General features: G+C 43.6%; 5 long non-coding RNA genes across 6 annotated transcripts in view; 4 read left to right on the plus strand and 1 right to left on the minus strand.

Moving 5' to 3' along the window:
- The window catches only part of LOC310833515, a 42,596-nt gene extending 41,798 nt beyond the window's left edge, over nt 1–798 (plus strand). Inside the window, exon 3 of the long non-coding RNA XR_014558736.1 lies at nt 503–798. This is a non-coding gene — a long non-coding RNA (uncharacterized lncRNA). The remainder of the gene's footprint in view (nt 1–502) is intronic.
- LOC310833545 overlaps nt 1–13,714 on the minus strand; it is a 28,068-nt gene extending 14,354 nt beyond the window's left edge. The window contains exon 1 of the long non-coding RNA XR_014558773.1: nt 13,673–13,714. This is a non-coding gene — a long non-coding RNA (uncharacterized lncRNA). The remainder of the gene's footprint in view (nt 1–13,672) is intronic.
- LOC310833508 overlaps nt 1–26,794 on the plus strand; it is a 121,790-nt gene that overhangs the window by 78,027 nt on the left and 16,969 nt on the right. The gene's annotated exons all lie outside the window — the stretch shown is intronic.
- Nucleotides 7,740–9,074, plus strand: LOC310833565. Its single transcript, XR_014558798.1, has 3 exons — nt 7,740–7,919; nt 8,811–8,954; nt 8,991–9,074. It is a non-coding gene; the product is annotated as an uncharacterized lncRNA (long non-coding RNA).
- On the plus strand, nt 22,436–24,339 carry LOC310833539. Of its 2 annotated transcripts, XR_014558765.1 has the most exons (3): nt 22,436–22,473; nt 23,154–23,563; nt 24,199–24,339. It is a non-coding gene; the product is annotated as an uncharacterized lncRNA (long non-coding RNA). The 2 variants fall into 2 exon arrangements; XR_014558766.1 differs by lacking the exon at nt 24,199–24,339 and having other exon boundaries at nt 23,154–23,687.

The following is a 26,794-nucleotide window of genomic DNA, read 5'->3' on the forward strand; positions in this document are numbered from 1 at the left end:
GTGCAATTCCTGAAATGGCACAGCGCACCTGAACGGAGCAAGAATCAAGGATAAATGTGCTAGATAAGCAGAAGGGTAGAGATGCATAGCCAAGACAATACTGCATCCCATTTTGCTAACCAAACTGTAGTTTTAGGATCACTCAGAGGGAAACATGATGTGAAAATCATGTCTTTTCTGGCCACCTGAATGCAGAGCATATGTCTACAGTGTTTTAATATGCCTGAGGATGTTGTACTTGCTTAATGGGAAATCCCTTTCTTTCTTTCAGCTCTGCCTACCCTCTCCACCGCTAAGATGTCCTGCTGCTCCAATTGTTGCTGCTCTCCCAGCTGCTGCCCCTGCTGCTGCTGCTGCACTCCCAGCTGCTGCTGCACTCCTTGCTGCTGCTGCAGTCCTAGCTGTTGCTGTGTTCCTTGCTGCTGCTCTTCCCCCTGCTGCTGCAACTCTTGCGGCTGTGGTTCCTGTGGCTGTGGTTCCTGTTGCTGCTATCCTAAGCAAGGCTGTTGCTGAAGAATTTCAGTGAAGTGTTGTGAGCTGCTGCCTCCTCCATGCTGGCAGAGTCCTTGGATTAATCCGTTTCTGTGCCTTAAGTTTATTCCTGCCTCCTTCTTCAACCCTTCATTCTCCTCATCTCCTTTTTCCTTTGCTTTTTTTTACTTCAAGGATGCATGCCAATTGTCTTCTCTTTATCACCATGGTGGTTCTGGGTGTCATTCTCTTTTCATCTCTTTGAATAACTCCACTGTGGAGAAAATAATCTATGTATACAGCAGTTAATAAAAATTCTAAAGCATAGTACAGAGTCTTGTGTTCCTTTGCCTTGAGATGGGGAATGTATCATAGATCACTGCATAAGTCATCTGCTTTGCAAACATCTCCTGATGAAGGGCTGCTGGACTAGAAAGGATCAGAAGCTGAGCTCTTGAGGAGGACATCTCCATCTCACATACAATATTGGGAAATGGGCCATAGCTCATTGGAAGGGCCCATGTATGACACATATAACATCCCAGGTTCACTAGCTGTTATCTCTCCTTGAATAAATGGATGTAGGAAAAACCAGGAGCAGCAAGACCCATTGCTTGAGATCTGGTGTTGGATCACTAAAACCTGATTTAATTGATGTATAGTAGGGGTTTCTTGATAGGCACAATCTGCAGGAGGCTCTCTCTTGCAAATCACTCTTTAGTGGTGCCTCACTTTGTGGGGAACTTCAGGTGAATTGAAGCAAGAGCCCTCTGTGACAGAGCCCTGGAAGAAAAATGCTAGATCAGACAAAAATTGGGGTCCTTAGATCTAACCTATGGTAATAGTAGTGTGAGGGACATGGCTGAATTGAATGCCTGGGAAGAGTCTGACTCTGGAGATGAAGGAATGCTAGTACAGAGGGAGCCACAGTCTGACTCTCGATATGAGGGATTGCAGTCACAGACACAGCAGGAGTGGGTTAATTCAGCCCCCCTTCACCAAGAGTTCCCAGACTCAGATAGAGCAGCAGACTCGGAAAGCTCACAGTCAGAGGGAGAGGAGGAGATAGATGACATTGAGGAGTTTGCTATGCAACCGGGAGGTAGGCAATGTTTAGAGGGATCATCGTTTGATCGTTTGATAGCGGGGGGGGGGGAGTTCACCCACCTTCTCCCCAAACCAGAAGAGCTGAAGGGTTAAAATGAAACAGAAGTACAAGAGAGGAAGGCCTGGACTTTGGCGCCCTTCGTTCTGAGAAAGGGGCGGAGACTCAGAGTGACCAACTCATAGCTAAGAGCAGCAGGCTTGGAGCCATGCTCTGGATGTTAGTTGTAAATAAATGTGCCATGAACCTGCCAGAGACTCATTCTTATTGGAGCTTGCTTGCCTGCCTGAGATCATTACAAGTAGTAGCAGCAGCAGTATTAATAAATGTTTACAATGATTTTGTTTATTAAGAAGGAGAGAGTCCATGGCCACAGGAATCCAATGCCAGATGTTCTGAGCAGGCTGAGGAATCAATAAGCTTTCAGTTCTAAGACAACTGGGGATTTGAGACTGGCGATTAGGCCACCAGGATATTGTAGGATTCCAACTCCTAGCAGCCATTGCCAGAATGGCCAGTGAAAAAGGATGGTGGGAATTGTAGTCCAGAAACATCTGGAGGGGCCACACATTCCTCATCTGTGCTTAAGGTTCTGGATTGACCGAGCAACTCATGTGTTGTCCATTCATCCCTATGGGTGCCATTTTGGCTAGACGGTGAGAATTACAAGGTTAACTACAAAGAAACAGCTCTAATGAAGGGTGTGTGCACAGTCAACACCAGATGATGTTGTAGTCGTCTTCTTCTCTGGAAGGGTCAGGCTGGGGAGGCAGCCTCCACCATTCCTCCCCTACTCAGCTGCTGACACTCTGTCACAGAACCCTGAAGGACAAAATAAATGTCCTGATGGATCAGACTTAGGTAGGGTTGGGTCTATCTAGTTTAGCAGCTGGTATCCCACAGTGTCAAAACAGATGTTTCCTGTTTTCTGAGGGGTGTTGTGTGTGAGTGTGTGAGTGTGTAGAAGTGTGCCGTTATCCTTTTTATTGATGCCATGAGAAACAATATAAATGAATCAGAGTGTATTTGCAAGCTTTTGTTTAGTCCACAAACATTACTTAATTTCGTTATTTATTGAAATATTGTGTTTCTGTTTAAATGTATTGAAGTCATTTGCATAATTAACTGCATTAGTTTTGGCCATAGCAGACAGAAGACGGAATAGCAGAAGCTGAACTGCAGAAGAACGGAAACAATGACTGTGACTAACAAGGAATGTGACAGATACCTCTGCCTCCATACATCACTAGATACAACCTAGTAGCAGCATTAATAATATATTTTTTAGCAGTGATGAATATATTTATTAAGAGAGAGCAAGCACATGAGCAGAAAAATCCAATGCCAGATGTTCTGAGCAGGCTGAGGAATCAATAAGCTTTCAGTTTTGAAAAAAATTCATAGGGTTGGGATTGGGAATTGGGCCACCAGGGTATTGTAGGATTCCAGCTCCCATCAGACCTTGCCAGAATGGCCAGCAATAAAGGATGGCGGGAACTGTAGTCCAGAAACATCTAGAGAGGCCACACATTCCTCATCTGTGCCATACATTCCTCATCCTGGACTGACCGAGCAACTCGTGTTGTCCATTCATTCCTATGAGTGTCATTTTGGCTAGGGAGTGAGAATTACAAGGTTAACTACAAAGAAACAGCTCTAATGAAGGGGGTGTGCACAGTCAAGGATCATACACCAGATGATGTTGTAGTGGAAGCCCATGCCGTGTTTTAATGGAGACATGAGCATTCTTGAGTAATGGCTCACTACTAGGGGGAGCAGTCGCAGAGCTGCATAAGAAGGTCCACCACCTGGTAGTTCTTCACTCACTCAGGGAATGCCATATTGAATCTTGTTTCTCATACTAGACAACAAGGTTACCTGTATGACAGCACTTATGCAAATAATTGAGATATTAGTGAATCAAAGGACAATCCCAGACTCACAGCTGTGATGGACAGAGTGAGTTAAGGTCCCAAGGAGGTCTATCAAAAGCTCGTCTTTTGCCAAGGGTCTCGTGATTGCTGCAAAGAAAGCTAGGATATCCCACTGATTTATGGATTCATTTAGCACCCCAGTGTTTATGAACTTAGAGTATAGTTCAGTTCCTAGTGGGAGGCAGAATTCATATATATGGGTGAATAAATCCATGAGCTAAGAGAGGAGATCTTGGAGGAGGAGGGGTGGTCAGATGAGTTGCTATCTTCAATGTTATCAAAATACATTAGCCTGGATCCACAAGTAGCACTCAAAATGATGCACTTCAGAGTATAATCTCTTTCCTTTCATAGCCATCCAATCAACGAGGTCTGCAGGAGAGAGTCTCATGCAAATACCAGGAAATCCCTACTACACACCAATTTAATCAGGTTTTTAGTGTTCTGATTTTATAACTCCTTCCTGCTACACACCAGACAGGTGCCTCTGATGGAGAAATGTCCTAGACTTCAGTCAAAGGGAATTGCTTCTCCCCATCCTCAATTCATCCATTTGTTCAAGGAGAGATAAGATCCACTATCCATATGACATATGGTATGTACAGTTGTTCATGGTTTTTTATATTAATTTTGCTGTAAAAATGTGTGAGATTACGATATTGTATTTATTTGCATTACCTACAGCCTGTTCTACTGGTGAAGCCTAGGATGGCGAAACAAGGCTAATATTCCGGAAATCCTTGTCTTAGACTCTGAAAGGATTCTGTGGAACTGTAACAACCCTTCATGGGGATTATTGGACTCTATGAACAGACAGGTGGAATAGACACTTATACATGTATGGACCTTATGCAGGAACTGACCAGAGAATGAACTGATCCACAGGGTCTTCTGCTTTTTTCGTTGAACTTTATGAGACTTTCGTTGGAATCTACAATTTGATCCAATGAATAGTATACCTTATTTATTCAAAAGTACAGCTGGTTACGTCTTGTGTGTTTATCAAGGAGAGATACCGGCTAGTGATCCTTGGATGTTACATGTGTATGAGGGCCTGGCTAGAAAAGGAGGAATGGTGCAAGGCTACAGCCAGTGGGAAAAGGACCCCCCACCAGGGGAACATCAGAGCTGGAAGCCTCTGAGCCAGGACAATGATAGTGGGATACAGGACAGTTCAGAGAAAGAAGGGGAACAGACAGGCTGGAGGCTGAGCAAGCCGCAGTTTTACGTTAGAGTAAGGCAGCTGAGAAGGAGGAGGGGCTCAGGCTGTGACAGATCCACAGCAACCTGCCAGTTCCACTATTTTCCTCTCTCCTCCTCCCCTGTCTCCAAGAAAGAGGAGGATGTTACATGAGCAGAACGAAAGGCACAGAGAACCTCTCCTCAAATGCGTTTGTGATGGTTAGGAAGGCAGCTGGCTGGGGAAGAGGCTTTTGAGGCTCAGATGATCAATTCTGGCAACTGTTTCATCAGGCTAGTCCTGCCAGTGGAGACCTCTTGTTTGTGTTTCATATCTCAAATTGAGAATTAACTTTACTGATCCTCTCTGAGTCCCAGTGCTGAACCGCAGCTGAACCCGCCCTGACAGAGTGCCATGCATGTGCTCTCCCAATGAGATATGGCCCACTTCCCAATATTGTATGTGAGATGGAGATATGCTCCCCAGGATCTCAGCCATTGAACTTTTCTAGGCTGGGAGCTCTTCAGCTGGAGATACTTAGAGAATGCAAAGCAGATCACCTATTTGGGGATCTATGTCGTATTCTGCATCTCAAGGCAAAGGAACACAACAAGGCTATGTACCATGCTTTAGAATTTTTATTAATTGCCACCGGGAAAGGTTTTCTTTTCACAGAGGAGTTATTCAAGGAGGTGAAAGAAAAATACTCCCTGGACAACCAAGGTGATAAAGAGAAGACAACTGGCATGCCTCCTTGAAGGAAAACAAAGCAAAGTAAAAAGGAGATGAGAAGAATCCTGGGTTGTAGAAGGAGGCAGGAATAAACTTAAGGCACAGAAACAGATGAATCCAAGGAGTCCGCCAGCATGGAGGAGGCAGCAGCTCTCAACCCTTCACTGAACTTCAGCAGCAGCAGCCTTGCTTAGGATAGCAGCAACAGGAACCACAGCCGCAAGATCCACAGCCACAGGAACCACAGCCGCAAGAGTTGCAGCAGCAGGGGGAAGAGCAGCAGCAGGTAGGAGTGCAGCAACAGCTAGGACTGCAGCAGCAGCAGCAGGGGCAGCAGCAGCACTTGCAGCAGGAGGGAGAGCAGCAACAGTTGGAGCAGCAGGACATCTTAGCGGTGGAGAGGGAAGGCGGAGCTGAAAGGATTCAAGGGATTTCTCATTAAGCAAGTACAACGTCCTCAGGCATATTAAAAACACTGTAGACAGATGCTCTGCATTCAGGAGACCAGAAAAGACATGATTTTCACATCATGTTTCCCTCTGAGTGATCCTAAAAGTACATTTAGGTTAGCAATATTCCAACATTTCTGCTGGGATGCATTGTTGTCTTGGCTATGCATCTCTACCCTTCTGCTTATCTAGAGCATCGATCCTTGATTCTTGCTCAGGTCAGGTGTGCTGTGCCATTTCAGGAATTGCACAACAGATTGTTCAGGAATCACCTCCTTCTCCACCGGGAGCCGCAGGCCATGCGGCCATGCTGGTTTCCTCACAACATACATGTTTGACAGGTGAATTATATTCAACCATTATAGTTGTAGATCAATATGAAATGTATGCTTAGATCCTGTGCAAGATGATAGTAGGCAAATTTCTAGTCCTAAAATGTTGAGAGAATTGAAGCCTGAAGGCTAGATCCTAGCTTCTCTGTGAATGAGTAAAGACATGTTTTGTATCCAGAAGACCTTTTTGAGATCTTGAATCCCTTGTGTCCAAGAGAGTCTTGAATTTGAATTAGCATCTAAGAAATCATGCTTCTGTCCATGCACAACTCCCCATGTGGCAGGAGGCCAAGATTTGTCACCAAGAGTAAGATAAATAGTGAGCAAGATGAAGTGAAAAACCAGCGCTGTTAGACTACATCCTGAAGACCTCAAGCTCTCCAGAAATCTAGGGTACCAAAAGAATGAAGAGATAGTGGCACAGAACATACCTTTTTCAGTAATAAGAACCGGTGTGGATGTTGGATCCAGTGAGTGAGTGAAGAACTCCTGAATGCGGGCCCTTTATATACACCTCTGTGAACCCTTCCGCAAGCAATTATGAACTACGCAATGATGACAAGGTCTTCATTAAACCTTAATATGGGCCTCTACCACACAATCATCTGCTGCGTGATCCTTGACTGTGTCCACATCCTTCCTTTCTAAAGTCAGGTGTTTAAGGCTAAGCTCTAATTCTCCCTTCTCTCCAAAGGGAGCACTTATGGGATTGCTTGAAATCAAATATGTTTGGATGAACAGGCATCAAATGGGCTTCTCTCAAAGATCTGGTGCCTAAGGGATTTAGTTTTCAGATTGTTTAGCTGTGGAGACAACATTTAGGCCATTATTCCTTAGTACAACCTGCAGCATGTATAAAGTGATGTTAATAAGACAATGATTTAGGATGATAGATATTTTAAGGACACTGGATTGAAACCACTGCTAGTCACACTCAGAGCAGGCCCATTAAAGTCCATAGACATGGCTGACATAGGTTTGCCTACTCTAAGTAGAACTCAGCTGGATGCAAGCCAATTGCTTTTGCATGGTTCAGATGTCAGGTGAAAATTAGGCTGTGGAGCCCAAGTGTTCGTATATCAATTATTTTTTTACTGTAATGAACATTTGTTAAAGCTACATATTAAATAAAAACATGTGCAACTTCTATCATTCACTGTCCTGCTCAGCTACTTTTAAAAAATAATAAATAATAAATGGCACATGCTATTGACTTCTGCTCATTGCCTATAAATATGTGTTATGAGGATCAAATTCCAGGACCCGTGAATGCAAACGTCAGGTGCTTTGAGCTTGAGGCAGGAAGTACAGTCAGAAGATCTGGCGAATTTTTCCTGGCTAAAAAAATAGTGCAGGATCTCAATGAGAAGCTCTCATTATTTCCGTTCATCATAGCATAATTGTTTTTAAGCAAATCCCATAACTGCCCCTTCATCTGGCCTGAGAATTACAGTGTTTCCAGAATTCAGTTTTAATTTCTTCTGTATTTATATAGATAAATAATAGGGGTTGTTAATACAGTCACAGATCACGCAGCAGCTAATCATGTGTGGTGGAGGCCAACGTCAAGGTTTAATGTAGAGCTTCTCATTCATGATTAGTGCCTCATGGATTGTGGAAGGGTTCACAGAGCCATATAAAAGGACCACAATCCTGGAGTTCTTCATTCACTCTCTGGATCCAATATCCACACACCAGTTCCTATAGTCAACAAAGGTAAGCTTGTTTCCAAACATTTAATCATTCTTCTTGTTTTCTTCATTGCAGGGAAACGAAAATTCTGAGCAGGTACTCCAGTGGCTCTGGTCTTGCAAAATCATTCTGAACGGAACGCGCACAGGAGCTAACAGTCTCAAAACTGGATTTTTTTAGTGTTCCAGATTTCAGCATCTCAACTGGCATATTTTATTTCATAATGCTAAAGTGTTTTCTATAACTGACTTTTTATAGGTTCGTTAGCATGGTAAAGGCCAAAGTAGATGGTCCCATCAAATTATCTCTTCACCATATCTGTTTCGTGGATTTGCAATTTTTAGTTCTGAGGACTGACCATTTAAGCTGTCTTGGGGCTGATAACTGGAGTCCTCGGGGGAACTATGAAGTAGTGACTTCCCTGGAGATAATAACTTTTTCACATATCAACTGAAGAATATTTCATGCATTTTAGATACATAGATATATATAATAATTGATGTCAGCAGCATAAAAAATGTAACACATAGATATAACCAGCCCATATACATCCAGCTATGCTAGAATCTGGATTTCCTCTAGGCTCTTGTTTATTTTATACTTGAGGAAACCTCTGAGTTCCCCTTAACACAGAAAGCAAAATAGTCCTGGATTTACAATGAAGGCAGAATCACTATTGAATTCTTGGTTGGACAAATTGGTCCATTTCAGCATTCATCAGGCAGATGTTTCTCCCATGCTTTATACAGCAAGCAAATCTTTGTTTATTATAGGGAAATTATTTCAGCTGTGTCACAGGTAGGAGGAAAGGATGTGAAATAGGCAGCTGTTAATGCAAAGCACCAGTAAAATGTGTCTTCAACACATCAAACAATGTGGCACTTAGTTAACTGGTGATCCCTTGATTTCCTGCAGCTCAAGCTTCCTTCTCTTCCTCAAGATGTCCTGCTGTTGCAAGTGTGGCTGCTCCCCTTGTTGCTGCAAGCAGTGCTGCTGTTCCCCCTGCTGTGGCTGCGGCTGTTGCAAGCAGTGTTGCTGCTCCCCCTGTTGTTGCAAGCAGTGTTGCTGCACCCCTTGCTGCTGCTGTTCCCCCAGCTGTTGCTGCTCCCCCTGCTGCTGCTCTTCCCCCTGCTGTGGTTCCGGGTGCTGTGGGTCTTCCTGCTGTGGCTGCAAATGCTGAAGAACCCCAAGGGGAGCTCTGAATGCAAACAGGGAGTCTACAGCATACAGTCCAATGAATAATTCCACCATCAGGAGCTCTGACTTCAAGGCTGCTGGTTGACTTCTTGCACTCATCTTCCTGATTCACTCGGCCATTCTCTAACAAGGAAGACATTTGAAATGTGTGTGACTCTCTTTTCTCGCTCTTTTCTATCTCTGCTACATTTCTGATCCTTCTGCTATTGTAGAATCTACCTGCTCCCATGGCAACAAATAAAATGATAACAAATAAAATTATAGTTTGGTGTATCTTTCCCTTAAATTGGGGTGAGAGGAGACTTCTGGATAACTGTTGAAACTGTCACACTCCCAAGAATATAATTCCCAACAAATTCCTCACTTTTCTTCACTAATCATTTCATTGCCCAGAAGGTGAAGGAAGCAGCAAGGAGATTATCTATATTGGAACTGGCCCTTACCAACTGGCAGGAATTCATCATTGAATTAGAAGTACTGGGGACCTGGGAAGGAACTGATCATGTTTTCTTGGGTTTCATGATACAGAGACATGGGAAATCTGGATGTATTTGAAAATGGGTGAGATCCCATGGTCAGAAAAACTCAAAGAGAAGGGAGTCCAAGAGGGATGGGAGTTTCTTAAAGGCGAAATATTGAAGGCACAAAAACAGAGAATACCAACAAGTTCCATACAATTGCAGACTATTCCAACAAGAAAGAAAAGTTGGAGTCCTCTAAAGAAATCAGTGGCTTATAGATGAAATTTCAAAGGGCATATCTGCTAAATGAAGGAAATGAGAAATCATGAAGGAAGGGTATACACCAGTAGCCAACAGTTGCAGGATGAAGGTCAGGCAAGCAAATGCTCCGAATGACCTCGGTCTTGCAAAAGAGGTGAAACTGCTGAACCCCTACATTGTCCCTCTCTTCACTTATTATTAAAGCAGAACCTAACCTGGTGACAACAGGATAAAAGGTGCAAGGAAGGAACTGTAGCCTCAAGTAGGAAAAGAGGGGGCAAAGGAACACCTTTAAATGGATTCAAATTGGCAAGGCCTGATGAGGTGCGCCCAAGGGTACCAAAGGAGCTTACAGATATAACCACAGAGCCTCTGTCCATAATTTTTGAGAATCCATGGAGAAAATGTGAGATCCCTGCAGACTGGACAAGGGCAGATGCTGTTCCCATCTTCAAACAGTTTGTACAGTATGTGGGGAGAAGACTCACGTAGCTACAGACTGGTCAGCTTGACATCAATACCAGGAAAGATTATAGCAAAGATAATTAAACAGTCGACCTATGAGCACATAGAAAAGGATGCTGCGATTACTAAGACCCAACATGGATTTCTCAAAATATTGTTCATACCAGATGAATCTCAATTCTTTTTTTGATAGATTAGCTTGGTGGATCACGGGGCTGCTGCAGAAATAGTGTACATTGATTTAACTAAGGCTTTGGACAAAGTCCACCATGGCAGTTGTAGTGTTTTGATGATGGGCTGGAGAACCTGCCACCAGAAATTCATAGAATAATAGAATCATAGAATTGGAGGAATCATAGAATTGGAGGAATCATAGAATTGGGAGGAAACCCCAAAGGGCATTTAGGAAGGAAGGATTGTAGCTCCGTGATAGAGCATCTATTTTGCATGCAGAAAAGTCTAAGTTCATCTCCGGAGAGCTGATGCCAGTCAGTGTCCATCTTATAATGAAATGCCTCCATGCAAAATGGGTAAATTATTGGAATTTTGAGAGTATTTTGTTTGTTTGTTGAATAATTGAAGGATGGAGGGATTTTGAGGCTGATTTGAACTAGTAGCCCTTGGAGTCTACTTATCCTCAGCCTACCAGGTAAATTCCCAACCTCCCATCATTTGGGGTAGTGTAAGATCATGTGTGTATTTGTGTGTGTTTTACCTTTCATTGTCTAAAAGCTGACTGCTGGAATATCTCAGAGAAGAAGAAGGTCTTCATGCAGTGCATAGCTAAAACAATGAAAGGCGCTCCCACGGGAGGCTGTGTTGACCACCAACCTAGATGGCTTTAAAGCAGGAGTTGACAAATTCATGGAGGTGGAATTTTCCAGAGCTACTAACCACAATGGCTGTGCAATGTCTCCAAGTTTTAGGCAGTGATGGTTCTTAATACCAGTTTCTGGAAACCAGAGTCCTCTTGTGTTTGTGTTCTGATTGTGTGCCATAGGCCAGGGGTGGCCAGCTCCCAAGAGACTCTGATCTATACACAGAGTTAAAAAGTGGCAGTGGGGTTTAGGTCAAAGTTGTTGAGTTTTTTAAGGGAGGAGGTAAAATGTTGGGCTTCTTTTAGGGGAGCCACAGTTGTTCAGAGTCTTTTGGGGGAGCCAGTGATCTACCAGTGATCTACCACAGCTATCCAGTGATCTACTGGTAGATTATGATCTACCTGTTGGACATGCCTGCTATAGGCATCTGGCTCGCCATTGTGAGGACAGGATGAGGATGCTGGACTAGACAGGCCATTGATTTGATTGAGCAAGCTCTTTTTAGAATCATAGAATCTTAGAGCTGGAAGGGAGCCAAGAGTCATCTAGTCCAACCCCATGTTTGTATGTTCTTAAATTACCTGGAACACAGTCACAAGGACAGAAGTAGACTGCTCCAAATGACCCCTCCAGAAGAAATGACCAACTAGTTTCTTCCACTACCAAACAGTTTCCTACAGTGACTCCATTGAGATGTCTTCAGGAAGAATGCAAGCACAGGTTGGAAGTGAGCAACACTGCTGATCAAGATTTTCCTAACTGCAGATGTCAGTGGTTGAACCTTGGACATTCTGCTTACAGAACAGTTGCTCTGCTATTGCTTCTATACCATATATGTGAATGGTCCAATGATATGGTAGGTCCACTTACCCCAGAATCATCTACCTACATCATCTTGGAGTAGTCCTTCAATAACTCAAGCAGCAGTGCATTTTCCCCAACCCCCCAGGATCATTCAATGCCATTGATTGGGGTGGGGTATGATGTACATTGAAAGTAGTGCTGTTCACACACATTGAGCCTCTCCTCAATTCAATTTAAAGTGAAGACAAAACAAGACTTTAGGAGATGGTTTGCCATTTTATTAGCTGCCATGCAAGCAGGTAGATTGTACAATAAAAGAAGAATTAGAAATGTAGGAGAGAGAGAAAGAGAAAGAGTCACACACATTGAGAGAGTCATGATGACACCATGGGAAATGCCTTGTTAGAGATGGCTCCTAGGAGAACATCCAGGCGAGTCAAAGAGTGCAGAACTAAAAGAGGAGAGGAAGACAGAACTTGAGGATTAAGCACATTCCAGAGAGATATAAAGTCTGAATGTGAGGAATCAAGCAGTAGCCCTTGAAGTCAGTACTCACGGTGGTGGGATTATTCAATGGACTATCAATTGTAGATTCCCTGTAAACATTGAGAGCTTCCCTTGGGGTTCTTCAGCATTTGCATTGCTTAGGATAGCAGCATTTGCAGCCACAGCAGGAAGACCCACAGCACCCGGAACCACAGCAGGGGGAAGAGCAGCAGCAGGGGGAAGAGCAGCATTGCTTGCAACAACAGGGGGAGGAGCAACACTGCTTGCAACAGCCACAGCCGCAGCCACAGCACGGGGAAGAGCAGCACTGCTTGCAGCAGCAAGGGGAGCAGCCACACTGGCAACAGCAGGACATCTTGAGGAAGAGAAGGAAGCTTGAGCTGCAGGAAATCAAAGGATCACCAGTTAACTAAGTGCCACATCGTCTGATGTGTTAAAGACACATTTTACTTTTCATTAAGCACTGCATATTTCACATACCTTTTCTCCTACTCGTGAGGGAGCTGAAATTATTTGCCTATATTACACAAAGATTTGTGTGTCATATAAAATATGGGAGAAAAGTCTGTCTGTTGAGTGTTGAAATGGAGCATTCTGTCCAACCAAGAATTCAATATTGATTTTACCTTCACACTAAATCCTGGGCCATTTCCCCCTTTATCTAAAAAGAAACTCAGATGTGTCCCCCAGTATAAAAGCAAAAGGGCTTTGCAAGCAGTCTTGATTCTCTCACAGATTGATATATATATGACATGTTCCCTGGTTATTTCCCTGTGTCACCTTTTTATGTTCTAGGTATCAGTAATTTTAGATGTATACTTGAAATATATCATGGGTGAAATATTCCTCCTCAGTTGATATGAGAAGAAATTTATATCTCTAGGGAAGTCACTACTGTAATAAGGACTCCATTCAACAGCCCAAAGGCAAGGGAAGTGGTCAGTCCTCAGAAATACAACTTATGAAAATGTAGCATCCATCACGCAGATAATGTTGAAGAGATAATTAGATGATCCCATCAGGTAAAATCCAAAGAACCTACAAGTAGTCTGTTATTCAAAGCACTTTTCATCTATGTATTAAAATATGCCGGTTGAGATGCTGCAATCTGAAATGCTAACAGAATCCAAATTGGGAGACTGTTGGCCCCTCTGTTCATTTGATTCAGATGCATCTCACAAGACCAGTGTCACTGGCCTCCCTCAGACCTTCAGCTCCCCTGCAATAAATAGGAAGAATGCATAAATATTGGAAATGAGCTTACCTTTGTTCAGTATAGGAGGTGCTGTGTGGATATTGGATCCAGTGTGTTGATGAAGTATTCCAAGAAGGTGGACCTTTTTATATACCTCTGTCAACCCTTTCACAATCCATGATGCACAACTGAAGAATTAAATGGTCTGCATTAAACCTTGATGCTGCCCCACACTGTCATCTGGGGCATGACCTCTGACTGTATTCACAACCACCCCCCTTTTTAAAAGTATATGATTAAAACTGTATTCTGGAAACACTGTAATTCTCAGCCCTGATTAAAGGGGCAGTTATGGGACTGTTTTTGAAAACAATTACGCTGAGATGAATGGGTGCCGTGGGAGTTTCTCATCGTGATCCAACACCTTCTTTTACCAGGAAATACCGTCAGATCTTCTGACTCTACCTCCCGCCCCAAGCTCAAAGGATCTGACGTTTGGATCCATGGGACGTTATTTGATCCTCATAACACATATTTATCAGCAATGAGCAAACATGAATAGCATTTCCCACCGTATTGTGGCTGTTTGGTTAGCTTAGCAGGAGGGTGAAAAATAGCAGTCCCAATTTTTAAAAATTTTATATGTGGCTTTCACATATGCTTACTACAGCAAAAATTAAGTGCTAGACTACTGCAATACATTTGGGCTGCCTCCGATGACTGTCTTCCAGCATTCTGTCACACAGAAAGCATATCACAGCCTAATTTGCACCAGACATCTGAGCCGTGTAAAAATAATTGGCTTGTATCCAGAATTTCTACTTAGAGTAGTAGCGCTGAAATGAATAAACCAAAGTCAGCCATGTCTATGAACTTTAATGGGCCTGCCCTGAGTACATGTTGCATGCTGTACACAGAAAGAATGTCCTAAAGGTTTTGTCCACAGGTAAATGATCTAAAAACTAATACCCTATGGCATCAGATCTCAGAGAGAAACACATATGATGCCTGTTCATCTGAACATAATTATTTGAAGAAATTCCATAAGTGCCCCCTTTGGACAGAACTGGGAATTACTGTGTTGCAACTGCAGAATAACTTTAATCACCTGCCTTTAAAATGGACGGATGTGGACAGAGTCAAAAATCATGCACCTGATGATTGTGTGGTAGAGGACTTTTAATAAAGACCTCGTCATCATTGGGTGGTGCATAATTGCTTGCAGAAGGATTCACAGAGGTGTATATAAAGGCCCAACATTCAGGAGTTCCTCACTCACTCACTGGATCCAACATCCACACCAAATCTTATTGCTGAAAAAGGTATGTTCTGTCTTCATTCTTTTGGTTTCCTAGATTTCAGGAGAGCTTCAGGTCTTTAGGATGTAGTCTAACAGCTCCGGTTTTGCAATGAAACTGCCTCACTATATTTCTTATTCTTGGTGACCAATCTTGTTTTGCTGCCTCATGGGAGTTGTGCATGGAGAAAAGCGTACTAATTAGATGCTAATTCTAATTCAAAACCTTCTTATCTCTTGAGTGCAAGGGATTGAAGATCTCACCCAGGTCTCTTGCAAATGCCATTTGTTACAACACATGTCATTATTCATTCAAAGAGAAGTTGGGATCTTGCCTTTAGGCCTGAATTCTTTCAGCATTGTAGGACTAAAACGTTTGCCTAGTATTGTGTTGCACAAGATCTAAAATAGTCTTTTTTCTGCCAAGCATGTCATCTGTTTCCTAATAGGATGTTGGGGGCTCAGAGAGAATCCTCTCAAATATGTTAGCCTGACTTCCGGTGACTTCCCAAGGGAGACTCAAAGGAGGCCAGTTTATGCATTCCTTTCCTTGATGCAATGTGTAGCATTCTTTAATCATACATTTCATGTTGGTCTTAAGCTGTAATCTTTGGATATCTAAGGTGTCCTTAATATTGTGGTGTGCTTGCTTAATGGGAAATCCCTTGAATCCTTTCAGCTCCGCCTTCCCTCTCCACCGCTAAGATGTCCTGCTGCTCCAATTGTTGCTGCTCTCCCTCCTGCTGCAAGTGCTGCTGCTGCCCCTGCTGCTGCTGCTGCAGTCCTAGCTGTTGCTGCACTCCTACCTGCTGCTGCTCTTCCCCCTGCTGCTGCAACTCTTGCGGCTGTGGTTCCTGTGGCTGTGGATCTTGCGGCTGTGGTTCCTGTTGCTGCTATCCTAAGCAAGGCTGCTGCTGAAGAAGTTCAGTGAAGGGTTGAGAGCTGCTGCCTCCTCCATGCTGGCGGACTCCTTGGATTCATCTGTTTCTGTGCCTTAAGTTTATTCCTGCCTCCTTCTACAACCCTGGATTCTTCTCATCTCCTTCTTACTTTTCTTTGTTTTCCTTCAAGGAGGCATGCCAGTTGTCTTCTCTTTATCATCTTGGTTCTCCTTTCATCTCCTTGAATAACTCCTCTATGGGGGAGAAATATGTTCATATGTCCGTTAATAAAGATTCTAAAGCACAATAGAGTGTTCTTGTGTTCATTTTCCTTGAGATGGAGAATGTGTCATAGATCCTGCATAAGTCATCTGCTTGGCAAGCATCTCCAGCTGAAGGGCTGCAGGGCCAGTAAGGATCAGAAGCTGAGTTCTTGAGGAGCACATCTCCATCTCTCACACAATATTGGGAAGGGGGCCATATCTCATTAGAAGGGCATGTGTAGGACACACATAACATCCCAGGTTCACTAGCTGTGAATTAATGTGTGTAGCAAACACCAGGAAGAGCAAGGTCCTTTGTCTGAGGTTTGGGACAGAGGTTTTGGGCCATTCAGAGGCACCTGTCTGGTATATAATGGGAGACATAGATATATAAAATGATGTCAGCAGCATAAAAAATGTAACACATAGATATAACCAGCCCATATGCATCCAGCTATGCTAGAATCTGGATTTCCTCTAGGCTCTTGTTTATTTTATACTTGAGGAAACCTCTGAGTTCCCCTTAACACAGAAAGCAAAATAGTCCTGGATTTACAATGAAGGCAGAAACACTATTGAATTCTTGGTTGGACAAATTGGTCCATTTCAGCATTCATCAGCATTCATCATGTTTCTCCCATGCTTTATAGAGCAAGCAAATTTTTATAGAGCAAGCATATCTTTGCTTAATATAGGGAAATTAATTCAGCTGTGTCACAAAAATGATGAGAAATAGGCAACTCTTAATGCAAAACACCACTAAAATGTGTCTTTAACACATCTGACGATGTGGCGCTTAGTTAACTGGTGATCCCTTGATTTCCTGCAGCTCAAGCTTCCTTCTCTTCCTCAAGATGTCCTGCTGTTGCCAGTGTGGCTGCTCCCCTTGCTGCTGCAAGCAGTGCTGCTGTTCCCCCTGCTGCTGCTCTTCCCCCTGCTGTGGTTCTGGGTGCTGCGGGTCTTCCTGCTGTGGTTGCAAATGCTGCTTTCCCAAGCAATGCAAATGCTGAAGAACCGCAAGGCAAGCTCTGAATGCAAACAGGGAGTCTACAGCATACAGACCAAGGAATAATCCCACCACCATGAGTACTGACTTCAAGGGCTACTGGTTGACTCCTTGCACTCATCTTCCAGCTATTCTCCTAGGAGACATCTCCAACAAGGCATTTGAAATGGTGCCTTCATTACACGCTCAATGTGTATGACTCCTTCTCTTTTATCTCGCTGCTGCATTTCTAATCCTTCTACTGTTGTAGGATCTACCTGCCTGCATGGCAACTAATAAATTGATAAAGCATCTCTTATAGTTTGGTGTATCTTTCCCTTAAATTGGGGTGAGAGGAGCCTTTTGGATAACTGTTGAAACTCAAACATTTCCAAGACTATAATTCCCAACAAATTCCTCTGTTGCTTCACTGATCATTTCATTGCCCAGAAGGTGAAGGAAGCAGCAAGAAGACCTGGTCCTCACCAAGAGGCAGGAATTGATCTTTGAATTGGAAGTACTGGGGACCTTGGAAGGAAGTGGTCATGTCCTCTTGCCTGTCCTCAGCATACCATGGCGTGCTCCTGCAATCTCTGTCCTAGCTGCAAGAAGGCTTCCCCATCACCCTGCAGCGTAGTCTGTAGGGGAATCCCAGCCAGTTCATCCAGAATCTGCTCATTCAGACCCTCCTTGTATAATGCAACCAGGGATTTTCTCTCCCATCCCAGTTGCTGGATGTACATCTGAAAATCCACCCCAAACTCTGCCACAGTCTGGTTTCCCTGTCTGAGGCTCATGAGCTTCTGGGCAAGTGCCTCTTCCGGTAAAGGATCTAGATAAATACTGCCCATCATTTTAATGAAAGCATCCTAATTGGCAAATGCTCCATCATTGCTTAACCTCAGGGAGTCACAAAGTGTCGAGCCCCTGCCTCTACTGAGAGCCAGTGTGGTGTAGTGATTGAGAGCAGTAGACTCGTAATCTGGTGAACTGGGTTTGCATCTCCGCTCCTCCACATGCAGCTACTGGGTGACCTTGGGCTAGTCACACTTCTTTGAAGTCTCTCAGCCCCACTCACCTCACAGAGTGTTTGTTGTGGGAAGGAAGGGAAAGGAGAATATTAGCCGCTTTGAGACTCCTTCGGGTAGTGATAAAGCGGGATATCAAATCCAAACTCTTCTTCTTCTACTAGGCTAATGAGGAATGACACCCTGTCCTTGCTGTTTTGAAGGTCACATCTCTGAAGGCTTTCCTGAAAATCCGTGGCGGGGGGGGGGGGTATGAGGCTCTTGGACGTCTGCCTCCCATATACCTCTGTCAGCTGCCTGGACTACGCCCCTCCCACTCCTTCCAACCTGGTTAATGGCAGTTTCAACTCCTGATTTTGCTGCCCAAGAACCTGATAAGGATCTGCAGGTGTGTTCTGTCCTTCAATTGCACCCACCTGCACAGCAGTGGGGAGCTGTTGTTGTTCTTCCATTATCGGCTCTTTCCTCTGCCAACTAAGGCAAAGAACTTAGAGAAGGGTCATTCTGTCAGGAGTCCAGGTTCCCAGCTTGAGTACACAGTGAGCGTAGATAATTAAAAAGGAGGATTTATTGCAAAAACCAACAGATAGCTCTGGATGGCTCTAACAAAGCCTCCAGCGTCATTACTCATGATGGCCCTTCTGAAAATTCCTTTGTTTGTTGTTTAGTCATTTAGTTGTGTCCGACTCTTCATGGCCCCATGGACCAGAGCACGCCAGGCACTCCTGTCTTCCACTGCCTCCCGCTGTTTGGTCGAATACCTTCCGGTATCTAAATAATATATTGAAACGACGCCCCTTGTGTCTTTTGTTTTGCTTCCTATCTAGAAGCCCTCCCACTCGCCGACTCCTCAGAGAGATTGGATTAGTGCCAACCGCTTCCTTTTCCGATAAACTGTCTCCTTGTCTATTCGCACCCATTTGAGCTTCCAGCGCACTTCGGCAGTGTTCTAGACTGCTCTCAGCTACTGTCTTAACAGCTCGCCCATCAAGGTCAGGAAGAGCCGATTTCTGCAGCTGCCGGCTCTCCTCTGCCTGCCTAACAACAAAGCCTCCCTGTTCCTGGCATTGGGGTACAAACCCTCTGTAGTGAGGTTGGTGGAGGGTGGAGACATAAGAATAGGCCTTCCCAGTGATGGCTCTCCCTATGTCTAATGCTTTCCTCAAGGAGGCACCCCTGTCACCATCACTATTTGCAAATATTTTTTTCATTCACTTATACTATTGGACCTTAATATTCTGCTCATCTTTTAGTAGGGTGAGGCAGAGTCAGATTTTTTTATACATATTCCTCTTGCTTTAATTGCTGTTATACTTTTATATATATATAAATCATATTTATTGGTTTTATAAAACCAAAGTACAAATAAACACAAACTAATAGGAACATATCTGTATAAGGAGATTCTCCGAATCTAGAGACTTCCCTCCATGGAGTCTTGTTTTGAGCGTCTACAACTGCATCCATACTCCAATTTTTATATCAAACCATATTGTCCTTAATATTCTTTTACACTACCAGTGAGACAGAATCCTGCTCTTGTTTCCACCTGTTTAAATTGGTCTCCTAAATAACTTAGACATTTTCCCCATTCTTTTATAAAGCTTTTATCCTCTTGGTTTCTGGGTTTTCCAGTCAGCTTTGCCATCTCACTGCATTCCATTAGCTTGGTTGCTATTCTTCTCTGGTGAGGACTTTGTCTTCTTTCCAACTCATTTGTCATTTTAATGAAAGGTGTGGATATAGCCAAAGGAGATGATTGGATGTGCTGTGCTTGAAAGACATCTCCATTGCTACTTAGTCATGAATATGCCAATTTAGTGGTGCTGAACCGCAGCTGAAACAGCCCTGACAGGGATCCATGCATGTGCTCTCCCAATGAGATATGGCCCCCTTTCCAATATTGTATGTGAGATGGAGATATGCTCCCTAGGAGCTGAGCTAGTGATCCTTTCTAGGCTGGGAGCTCTTCAGCTGGAGATACTTAGAGAATGCAAAGCAGATCACCTGTTTGGGGATCTATGCCGTATTCCACATCTCAAGGCAAAGGAACACAACAAGGCTATGTACCATGCTTTAGAATTTTTATTAATTGCCACAGGGAAAGGTTTTCTTTTCACAGAGGAGTTATTCAGCAGCAGCCTTGCTTAGGATAGCAGCAACAGGAACCACAGCCGCAAGATCCACAGCCACAGGAACCACAGCCGCAAGAGTTGCAGCAGCAGGGGGAAGAGCAGCAGCAGCAAGGAGTGGAGCAACAGGAAGGACTGCAGCAGCAGCAGCAGGGGCAGCAGCAGCACTTGCAGCAGGAGGGAGAGCAGCAACAGTTGGAGCAGCAGGACATCTTAGCGGTGGAGAGGGAAGGCGGAGCTGAAAGGATTCAAGGGATTTCCCGTTAAGTAAACAACATCCTCATTCATATTAAAAACACTGTAGACAGATGCTCTGCATTCAGGTGACCAGAAAAGACATAATTTTCACATCATGTTCTCCTAAAAGTACATTTTGGTTAGCAAAATGGGATGCATTGTTGTCTTGCCTATGCATCTCTCCTCTTCTGCTTGTCTAGAGCATTGATCCTTGATTCTTGCTCAGGTCAGGTGTGCTGTGCCATTTCAGGAATTGCACAACAGATTGTTCAGGAACCACCTCCTTCTCCACCGGGAGCCGCAGGCCGTGCTGCTTTCCTCATGAACACACATGTTTGACAGATGAATTATACTCAACCATTATAGTTGTAGATCAATATGAAATGTGTGCTTGGTAAGAAAAACCCCTGTCCCGCCCCCCATTTTAGATCCTGTGGAAGACGATAGTAGGCAAATTTCTAGTCCTAAAATGCTGAGAGAATTGAGGCTTGAAGGCAAGATCCTAGCTTCTCTGTGAATGAGTAAAGACATGTTTTGTATCCAGGAGACCGTTTTGAGATCTTGAATCCCTCATTTCCAAGAGAGAAGTAAATTCTGAATTTGAATTAGCATCTTAGAAATAATGCTTTTGTTCATGCACAACTCCCCATGTGGCAGTAGGCCAAGATTTGTCACCAAGAGTAAGATAAATAGTGAGCAAGTTGCCATAAAAAACCAGAGCTGCTAGACTACATCCTCAAGACCTCAAGCTTTCCTGAGATGTAGGGGACCAAAAGAATGAAGAAATAGTGGCACAGAACATACCTTTTTCAGTAATAAGAACTGGTGTGGATGTTGGATCCAGTGAATGAGTGAAGAACTCCTGAATACGGGGCCTTTATATACACCTCTGTGAATCCTTCCGCAAGCAATTATGAACCACGCAATGATGACAAGCTCTTCATTAAATCGTAATATGGGCCTCTACTACACAATCATCTGGTGCATGATCCTTGACTGTGTCCACATCCTTCCTTTTTAAAGTCAGGTGATTAAGGCTATTCTGCAGTAGTAACACTTTAATTCTCCCTTCTGTCCAAAGCGAGCATTTATAGGATTGCTTGAAATCAAATATGTTTGGATGAACAGGCATCATACGGGCTTCTCTCAAAGATCTGGTGCCTAAGGGATTTAATATTCAGATTGTTTACCTGTGGACACAACATTTAGGCCACTCTTTCTTAGTACAACCTTGCAACATGTATAAAGTGATTATAATAAAACAAGGATTTAGGATGATTGTTGTTTGAAGGTCACTGAGTAGTAGCCACTGCAAGTCTTATTCCGAGCAAGCCCATTAAACTCCATAGAAATGGCTAACTTAGACTTTCCTACTCTAAGTAGAACTCAGCTGAATGCAAGCCAATTGCTGTTGCATGGTTCAGATGTCAGGTCAACATTACGCTGAGGTGTTCTGTTTTGTATTCGTCTAGTAATTAATTTCTTAGTTTAATGAACATTTGTTAAAGTTACATATTAAATAAAAACATGTGCAACTGCTACCATTCACTGTGCTCCTCAGTTACTTTTTAAAGAAAAATAAAAGATGGCACATGATATTCAGTTGTGCTCACTGCCTATAAATATGTGTTATGAGGATCAAATTCCAGGACCCGTGAATGCAAACGTCAGGTGCTTTGAGCTTGAGGCAGGATGTAGAATCAGAAGAACTGGAGGATTTTTCCTGGCTAAAAAAAAAGTGCTGGATCTCAATGAGAAGCTCTCATTATTTCCGTTCATCATAGCATAATTGTTTTAAAACTAATCCCATAAATGCCCCTTTCTGAATACAGTCACAGGTTGTTAATACAGTCACAGATCACACAACCAGCTAATAATGTGTGGTGGAGGCCAACGTCAAGGTTTAATGTAGAGCTTCTCATTGATGAGTAGAGCCCCACAGCTTGCGGAAAGGTTCACAGAGACATATAAATGGTCCACAATTCTGGAGTTCTTCAGTCACTCTCTGGATCCAATATCCACACACCAATTCCTATAGTTAACAAAGGTAAGCTTGTTTCCAAATATTTATTCATTTTTCTTATTTTCTTCATTGCAGGGAAACAAAAATTCAGAGCAGGTACTCCAGTGACTCTGGTCTTGAAAAATCAAACTGTTAACAGTCTCAAAACTGGATTTTGTTAGTGTTTCAGATTTTGTAAAATGTCTTGTGAAATGCATCTGAATCAAATGCACAGAGGAGCCAACAGTCTCACAATTTGGATTCTGTTAGCATTTCAGATTTCAGCATCTCAACTGACATATTTTAATACATAGATCCATGCTGTTTTAAATGACACTCCTTGTAGGTTCTTTGGGTTTTACCTGATGGGATCATGTAATCATCTCTTCACCATATCTGCGTGATGGACGCTGCATTTTCATAAGTTGTATTTTTGCAGACTGACCATTTCCCCTGCCTCTGGACTGTTGAATGGACTCCTTATGGCAGTGGTGACTTCCCTAGAGATATAAACTTTTTCTCATATCAACTGAGGTGAAATATGGTTCTCCCATGCTATATAGAGCAAGCAAATCTTTGTTTAATATAGGGAAATTAATTCAGCTGTGTCACGAGTAGGAGGCAAACAATAGGCAGCTCTTAATCCAAACCACCACTAAAATGTGTCTTTAACACATCTGATGATGTAGCACTTAGTTAACTGGTGATCCCTTGATTTCCTGCAGCTCAAGCTTCCTTCTCTTCCTCAAGATGTCCTGCTGTTGCCAGTGTGGCTGCTCCCCTTGCTGCTGCAAGCAGTGTTGCTCTTCCCCCTGCTGTGGCTGCGGCTGCGGCTGTTGCAAGCAGTGTTGCTGCTCCCCCTGTTGTTGCAAGCAATGCTGCTGCTCTTCCCCCTGCTGTGGTTCCGGGTGCTGCGGGTCTTCCTGCTGTGGTTGCAAATGCTGCTATCCTAAGCAATGCAAATGCTGAAGAACCCCAAGGAAAGCTCTGAATGTAAACAGAGAGTCTACAGCATACAGTCCAAGGAATCATTCCACCACCAGGAGCTCTGGCTTCAAGGCTGCTGGCTGACTCCTTGCACTCATCTTCCAGATTCACTCAGTCATTCGCCCAGTAGCCATCTCTAACAAGGAAGGCATTTGAAATGTCTGTGACTCTTTCTCTTTTCTATCTCTTTTCTATCTCTGCTACATTTCTAAACCTTCTGCTGTTGTAGAATCTACCTGCTTTCACAGCCACAAATAAAATGGAAAAGCATCTCTTATAGTTCGGTGTATCTTTCCCTTAAATTGGGATTTGAGGAGGCTTTAGGATACCTGTTGAAACTCACACACTCCCAAGAATATAATTCCCAACAAATGTCTCCGTCGCTTCACTGATCATTTCATTGCCCAGAAGGAGAAAGAAGTAATAAGGGGATCATCTATGTTGGACCTGGTCCCTACCAATTGGCAGGAATTCATCATTGAATTAGAAGTACTGGGGACCTTGGAAGGAACTGATCATGTCCTCTTGGGTTTCTTGATGTTGCTGCTCATCCCCCTGCTGTGGTTCCGGGTGCTGCGGGTCTTCCTGCTGTGGCTGCAAATGCTGCTATCCTAAGCAATGCAAATGCTGAAGAACCCCAAGGGGAGCTCTGAATGCAAACGGAGAGTCTACAGCATGCAGCCCAAGGAATAATTCCACCACCAGGAGCTCTGGCTTCAAGGCTGCTAGTTGACTCCTTGCACTCATCGTCCAGCTATTCTCCTAAGAGCCATCTCTAACAAGGCATTTGAAATGGTGCCTTCATGACACTTTCAATGTGTTTGACTCTTTCTCTTTTCACTCACTGCTACATTTCTAAACCTTCTGCTGTTGTAGAATCTACCTGCTTGCATGGCAACTAATAAAATGATAAAGCATCTCTTATAGTTTGGTGTATCTTTCCCTTAAACTGGGGTGAGAGGAGGCTTTTGGATACCTGTTGAAACTCAAACATTCCCAAGAATATAATTCCCAACAAATTCCTCCGTTGCTTCACTGATCATTTCATTGCCCAGAAGGTGAAGGAAGCAGCTAGGAAATCATCTATATTGCACCTGGTCTTCACCAATAGGCAGGAACTGATCTTTGAAATAGAGGTACTGGGGAAATGGGAGGAAGTGATCGTGTCCTCTTGCCTGTCCTCAGCATACCCTGGCGTGCTCCTGCAATCTCTGTCCTAGCTGCAAGGAGGCTTCCCCATCACGTTGCAGCCTAATTTGTAGGGGCATCCCAGCCAGTTCATCCAGAATCTGCTCATTCAGACCCTCCTTGTATAATGTAACCAGGGATATTCTCTCCCATCCCAGTTGCTGGATGTACATCTGAAAATCCACGCAAAACTCTGGCACAGTCTGGTTTCCCTGTTTGAGGCTCATGAGCTTCTGGGCAAGCGCCTCTTCTGGTGAAGGATCTAGATAAATACTGCCCATCATTTTTATGAAGGCATCCAAATAGGCAAGCACTCCATCATTGCTTAACAAGCAATGCTGCTGCTCCCCTTGCTGCTGCTGTTCCCCCTGCTGTGGTTCCGGGTGCTGTGGGTCTTCCTGCTGTGGTTCCAAATGCTGCTATCCCAAGCAATGCAAATGCTGAAGAACCCCAAGGGAAGCTCTGAATGCAAACAGGGAGTCTACAGCATACAGCCCAAGGAATAATTCCACCATCAGGAGCTCTGGCTTCAAGGCTGCTGGTTGACTCCTTGCACTCATCTTCCTGATTCACTCGGCCATTTGCCCAGGAGCCATCTCTAACAAGGAATGGTGCCTTCGTGACACTCTCAGTGTGTGTGATTCTTTCTTTTCTCTCTCTCCGATACGTTTCTGCTATTGTAGAATCTACCTGCTTTCATGACAACTAATAAAATGACAAAGCATCTCTTATAGTCTTGGTTCATCTTTGCCTTAAATTGGGGTGAGAGGAGGCTGTTGGATAACAGTTGACAGTCAGTCACTCCCAAGAATGTTACATCCAGCAAATTCCTCACTTTCCTTCACTAATCATTTCATTGCCCGGAAGGTGAAGGAAGCAGCAAGGAGATTATCTATATTGGAACTGGTCCTTACCAATTGGCAGGAATTCATCATTGAATTAGAAGTACTGGGGACCTGGGAAGGAAGTGGTCATGTCTTCTTGGGTTTCATGATACAGAGACATGGGAAATCTGGATGTATTTGAAAATGGGTGAGATCCCATGGCCAGAAAAACTCAAAGAGAAGGGAGTCCAAGAGGGATGGGAGTTTCTTAAAGGTGACATATTGAAGGCACAAAGGCAGAGAATACCAACAAGTTCCAGACAAAGAAAGAAAAGTTGGAGGTCTCAGTGGGCTGCATAAGTATCTTATAGATGAGATGAGATTTCAGAAAGGCATATCTGCTAAATGGAGGAAATGATAAATCACTTTCCCAAAACGCCGGTCTTACTAGCAGCCCGTTTCCAGGTTCAGAGCGGTGGTAATTTAACTTTCTTCCCTCTCTCCTGCAGGCTTACACTATCCAAAATTTCCCCCCTCTTCTCCTCTTCTCCTGCTTCCAAGGGGGGTTTAATGATTTTAGCCGATGGAAGTTTAATCCTTTACAGAGGACTTTCCAAGACTTTAGCTTACAAGCTCTTTGCTTCAATCTATTTACAAAAGGGGAAGGTGGACTTCCTGTTTAGAGCCTCCCCGTTTCGGTGCCAAATTAAGACGTTTAAGAATCCAATTTTCTGTTCTACTCACGGGTAGTTGTTTAGAAAAAGTCAGCGCTCTCTGGCAACAGCTCCACCCAGAGGATATACTGCTTTCTTGTTCTTCAAACATAGCTGATGAAACCACTTTTGTTATTTCATTCTGTCTTGCATGACCGACATCATTCTGAGCTTTTGCTTGCCCGGCCTTCATCTTGCAACTGTTAGCCACTGGTGCATACCCATCCTTCATGTTTCTCATTTCCTCCATTTAGCAGATATGCCCTTCTGAAATCTCATCTCTTCTGTAAGCTACTTATGCAGCCCCACTGGTTTCTTTAGTTGCCTCCAACTTTTCTTTCTTTTTGGTATTGTCTGCATTTGTTCCTTCAATATTTAAGCTTTAACAAACTCCCATGTTTTTGAAATCAGCCCTCTTAAATCCAGAGTACATATCCAAAATACATCCAGATTTCCCTTGTCTGTGTATCATGAAACTCAAGAGGACATGATCACTTCCTTCCAAGGTCCCCAGTACTCCCAGTTCAAAGATCAATTCCTACCAATTGGTAAAGACCAGGTCCAATATAGATGATTCCCTGGTTCCTTCCTTTACCTTCTGGGCAATGAAACGATCAGCGAAGCAACAGAGGAATTTGAGAAGAGATCTCAAAG

Source organism: Podarcis gaigeae (genome assembly GCF_964106915.1).
Source record: "Podarcis gaigeae genome assembly, chromosome: 16".
Classification (NCBI taxonomy): Eukaryota; Metazoa; Chordata; class Lepidosauria; order Squamata; family Lacertidae; genus Podarcis; species Podarcis gaigeae.